Source organism: Triticum aestivum, chromosome 7A (assembly GCF_018294505.1).
Source record: "Triticum aestivum cultivar Chinese Spring chromosome 7A, IWGSC CS RefSeq v2.1, whole genome shotgun sequence".
In the NCBI taxonomy this organism is placed as follows: Eukaryota; Viridiplantae; Streptophyta; class Magnoliopsida; order Poales; family Poaceae; genus Triticum; species Triticum aestivum.
This window is the reverse complement of record NC_057812.1, coordinates 73,499,788-73,505,787: the sequence shown is the minus strand read 5'-3', so window position 1 is coordinate 73,505,787 and position 6,000 is coordinate 73,499,788.

Here is a 6,000-nt window from a genome sequence, read left to right as displayed (position 1 = left end):
GTTCTGTGCAATAAAATAGCACGGCGACATTGTTATTATGTAATTGGCGCTATTATCTATCACTAATGGCAGGTAGTTCAAGTCGTCAGTGAACACGTACGTTATTGCATCTTTATTTGTTCGGGTTTTTTACGATATATGTTTTCTGATGTTGTGTGCGTTTTGTGGGCCGGCCCAACTGGGCGCTGTAGTGGCGCCAGGGAGGAATTCTGGCGCCTGTAGCGCCCAATAGGAGCTCCCTAGAAACCGGGCCCGTTGCAGGGCATGGACCCTCCATAGGGCTTGGACCCAGACCAGCTGCAGGACCTGGACCCTCAGCAGCGCTCGGACCCGGACTAGCCACAGGACCCAGGCCTGCCGGGCCAGCCGCAGGGCTCTGGGCCGCTAGCTCTCTTTTTTCGACGGCGGCCCACGATAGCTGGCAAGTGGCCTCTTCGTGGATACACGGGAAGATCTCTGCCATTGGCCGCCTCCTACCCGGGAGCCGATCCTGGAGCTCGCACTGCAGCGAGTTGCCCTCGTCGTGGGGCAAAGCCTCGCAGCACTATGCATTGTTGTCTGCGAGGTATGCGTTCTCCGCCACCATCAGACAGACGAGCAACGCCTTCGGGTCGACGGAGACCCAGTCCGCCGTCGCCGTCGCCCTTGGCGGAGACCACGTCGCCGCTACCAGCACACAGCCAGCGTTGCACCGATCCCCATCTCCGGATTCCTCGTGGCAGTGGCTTGGCCTGCGTACGTGTGGTGTGGTCTGCTACTTCTTGATCACGCTCCATCGTGTCCTTTACATTTGTTTGATCACGTGATCACATTTTGTCAGGGTGAGATCGATCGGTGCGTAAATGCCAATGTACGTTGCGGGTGTGTGTTGCGGTATATAAATCGTTCCCCTTACGTACGGAAACAGTTGGCCTAGAGGATGGATTCTAAGAAGCGGAAAAGCAAAATCCTAACCTACCCAACCACACCTTCGTCTTCACGACGCCGCCGCCGCCGTCGCGTGGACCATGTTGCCTTAGTCGAGTGGAGGGACTGGGCGTCTTTGCCCGGCGACGTGCTAGGCATCGTCCTCGGCAAACTCCCTCAGATCGACATCCTCCGCGGCGCGGGGCTCGCGTGCTCGCCCTGGACGGAGGAAAGCCAGGGACGAGCCCCTCCTGTGGCGGCACATCGACCTACGTCCTCGTCTGCGGGAGGAACGACCCACGGCAAGACGGAAGGCCATGGCGCGCGCCGCGGTGTGGCAGGGACGATGTGTGTGGAACGAACCGATCCCGCCGGCAGGATGGAAGGCCACGGCTGGCGCCGCGGTGGAGCGCAGCGCCGGCTGGTGCGAGATGTTCTGCCGCCACGTCGACGCCGATGTCCTAGTCTACCTCGCCAACAGGAACGTACTCCCTGGTCCTGACCAACTTTCATCTAGCTAGGACATTGCATCCATTGGTCTAGTAGCTAATTGACATGCATGCATCCGTCTTATATCCTGACTATCTCTCCTAACAGATCGCCTGCAGGGCGCCATTGCTGAGGAACCTCTATGTCACGGGCTGGCCTTATATCCCTGACGGAGAACTTATCACAGAGATCATCAAGAAGCTTCCTCTGCTGGAGTGCCTCGTGATGCGGGGCGGCTATTTCCAGGAAGAGCTACTCGTCGCCCTCCTCGACCACTGCCCGCGCCTTGAGCTGCTCGATGTCCGCCATTGTAGTCCCATGTTTAGGGTCTACGAAAAGCCTATTAGCACGAGGATACGGAGCTGCACCATCAAAGACCTCCGGCTGCCGCACACGGTCTTGTACTAGTGCGTCGCATCAACAAACAGCGCTTGACATGCTCACAGTGTTGGCACTGTATGCTTTTCTAGCATTGACTTATTAAATCCTAAATTCAAGTTTTGATCCATATTGATTACTCCCTCCGATCCAAAGAAAATGTCACACAGTATTAAACTGAGGTTAGTTCAACCTTAGTTCGAAACTGTGACACCACCTACTATGGATCGAAGGAGGTGGTAGTTTTTAGTACTTTCATGGCAATTCTTGACCGGTTACCGAAGCCCTGCTGCCACATGGAAAATCGTGATCGGAGAGGCCCGGGAAAGATGGGGCCACTCGTGCGCTCCATGCCGTGCTCGAGCTGGAGCTGCAAGAAGTACTTTGCGCACGTCGAGGGACTCGAGCACGAACAAGTGTGGGGTGGGTCTTGCTAGCCGCTCGAAGATGGTCGCCACCTAGGACTTGCAGAGGATGGCGAAGTGCACCGACTCGAGCGGGCTGATGCAGCCGAGGATCCTCTCCGTGAGGTGGAAAAGGAGGCCACCGATCGTCCCTCTAGACGCATCGCCGCCGGCGGGTTCGACTAGACTTGGACGCAGATCTTGCATAAAAAATGCTACACTTACGGGGCTGGGGTTACAGAACGAAGTTACGGGACGACGTGTGTCAATAAAATCAACTGCACACCCTGCATTTAACCGTGGGGCCAGGCCCATGATTAATCCCTATGCCACCAGCTCAGCCCCGTAAGAGTTTTCCGTACAAATTTCCCGTAAGTGTAGCATCTCTCATCTTGCATGTTTGGGTTGCTGTGGGTTTGGTCGGCTCCATGTGGGCGGAGAGAGGAATGTGGGGAGCGTAGGCGCGCAAACTATGAAAGCAGTAATGCTACATCGACGGACCCTTATGGGGTTTTACGAAGGGGTTTTGATTTGTGGAACTATTATTGAATTAAGGGGTGTGAGGGGCCCCACCCACCTGAAAATCAAGGAGCTTTGTAACAACCCTGCATCTTTTATAGTGGGGAGTAACTTATACTAGTGTCATGCATATAACACTAGTCTAAGTTATTATCTTCATAGTGCAAAGTAACATACTAGTAGTGTCATATGTGGCTTCATTTAATGGTTTGTAGACCCATCTTATCTTGGGAAGCGCTATGTTACAGTAACATATTATGTTACCACCTCTCATTAACTACACGCCACATAAGCAAAAATTTCTGAAAGTGCGCTATATTACTACCTAAGTTAGTTCTACTATGACTAGCCTGACTAGTCTTAGCATTTTCGCTATGAAAGCTAGTGCTTCCCACTATGTTTTGAGGGACGCACAACATACCAGACCAGTTTGTTCTGGATATTGGCGAAGGGCATGACCACAAGTCCTACGGTCGAGCGAGCCTACTCTTGTTTTATGTTTTTTTAGTCTAAACACACTTTACTTTATTGAATAATGTTCATAGGGATACAATTCAAATCTGGGGGGTTTAAAAGCCACAGGAGGCGCCCCGGATCCAGACCAAAAGCATGCTTAGAAAGGCTATGTGCCTCTTGATTAGTTTCCCGTCCTTCAAAGATGACGGAACATTGATGAAAAAGTTCCATCGTCTCTCTAATTTCCCTCACAATAGTTGCATACATCGCACCAGTGCCTAGCTTGATATCCTGCACCACCCCTTTGGAGTCAGAAGCAACTATAAGATGGGATAGCGAGAGATCCTGAGCGAGCGCAAGAGCTTCCCGGCAAGCTAACGATTCAAGCGTAGCAGGGTCAGTGAGGCCGGCACATCTGATGGCCGACGCGCCCAAAAAGTTGCCTTCTCCGTCCCTACATACTGCACTGTAAGAACCTTCATCATTAGCTCTATTGACGGCCCCATCAACGTGGATTTTTGCAAAGTTCTCCGAAGACTTTATCCATCTGGGATTCCTCGCACTGGATCGGGTTGCTGGAGTTTGCTTCACCTGAATTGGCTTGCAATCATTGAGCTCGTATATACTTCATGATAAATTGGTGGGTTGATAACGGGCTTTGAAAAATATGCTCGTGTAAAGCTTGTCGTCGAGAAAACCAGAGAGCCCAGAGAGTAACCAGGACTTGTGTAAACCCCGCCGCCGGGAGCGTGTCCAGGAGGGAGAAGATCCACCTCTTTGCATCTGGTTCAGTTGTTTCAGTTAGTACCTGGAAAATCTCCGGCTATTGCAAAGCCCAAACAGAACGAGCAACATGGCAATGAAGAAGGGAGTGCTGCCAGGAATCTGTTGCACCGCACAGCCCGCAAGTGTCCACTGTCGACATGTTTCGATGATGTAACACGTCCGCTGTCGGAATCGACTGTTGGGCTAATCTCCAGAGGAAAATTTTGACCTTTGAAGGCACATCTACTTTCCATAACTTGGACCATGACTTTTGTTCACCTTCAGAGTTGGAAGAATCTGAGCGCCCCTCCAGCCAAGCTTCGCGGCTGTGTTTTGTGGTGACTAGCATGCGATACGCCGAATGGACTAAAAAAACTCCGTTTTTCTCGTGAGCCCAAGACCAGAAATCATCAATATGCTTGGTGCACAGTGGGATTGAGAAGATGGTTGCTGCATCAGTTGGCAGGAAAACTTGAGTGATAGTCTGTCTATCCCATGACGCATCCGGCAAAATCAATTCACCAACTAGCTGCGGTGGATTAGGGATCCTGCTCGTGATCGGCCTCATATTGTGGGCACGCGGCAACCAGTTGTGGTGCCATATCTTCGTAGTCTCGCCGTCTCCGATCCGACGTATAAGACCTTGTGACAATGTGTCCCTCCCTTCCAATATGGCTCTCCACACTTGCGATGGAGAAGATCCAAGTTCAGCATGAAGAAATTCTGTTGTTGGGAAATATTTGGCCTTTAGAATCCTCGCGCTTAGGGTGTGTGGTTCCGATAAGATGCGCCACGCCTGTCTCGCGAGAAGGGCGAGGTTAAACAGTTCGACATCTCGGAAGCCAAGACCCCCGCACTGCTTAGGCCTAGTCATGGTACTCCAGGACACCCAGTGTGCCTTTCTCTTGCCGTCCTTGCTGCCCCACCAAAATTTCCTTATGAGAGAATTCAAATGCTCGCAAAGTCCCCGAGGGAGTTTGAAGCATGACATTGAGTAAACCGGAACGGCCTGGGCCACTGATTTGATCAGGACTTCTTTCCCCCTACGGAAAGAATTTTTTCAAGCCAACCTTTAACTTTGTTCCACACTCTATCCTTCAGAAACTTGAAAGTACCATTCTTGTTATTGCCTACATCAGAGGGCATACCCAAATATCTTTCTGATAGGGATTCATTGGTTATATTGAGTACCTGTTTTACTTCGGTTCTGATATTGTTTGGGCATTCCTTACTGAAGAATACCGAAGATTTTGAAAGATTGACTCTCTGACCCGAGGCATGACAATAAGAGTCTAACAAGGAGGACAACTCATTTGCTCCGTCAACATTGGCCTTGACAAACAGCAGGCTATCATCTGCGAAAAGCAAGTGGCTTACCGGCGGTGCCGATGGAGCTACTCGAATACCACTGAGGTGCGATGATTCATTTGTATTTTTTAAGAGGCACGAAAGGCCCTCCGCTGCAATCAAGAATAGGTATGGAGAAATTGGGTCCCCCTATCGGATCCCTCTGGATGGCAAGAATTCTTTGAGTTTGCTGCCATTGAATAAAACTGAGAATTTTACCGAACTCACCATTCTCATGATCAGAGCCACCCAAGAGGGAGCAAACCCCATCTTTAACATTATAGCCTCCAGGTAGCTCCACTCGACTCTATCGTAGGCTTTCATCATGTCCAGCTTAACTGCACAAAACCGGTTTCTTTGTGCCTTGTTCCTTTTCATGAAGTGCAAACATTCATATGCCGTTATGATATTGTCGGTGATCAATCTTCCTGAAACAAAAGCAGATTGTTCCTTGGAGATAATATCAGGAAGAATGATTTTAAGTCTATTGGACAAAACCTTTGAAGCAATCTTGTAAAGAACGTTACAAAGACTTATGGGGCGGAATTGCGTGAGTTGTGTAGGGTCCTTTACCTTTGGGATGAGAACTAAAATAGTTTCATTAATAACCTCCGAGCTCTCCTCTCCCTAAAGAATCCTAAGAACCACATCGGTCACCTCATTACCGCATAAAGCCCAATGCCTTTGAAAAAAGTGAGCAGGATATCCATCTGGTCCCGGTGCCTTCGTAGGATAC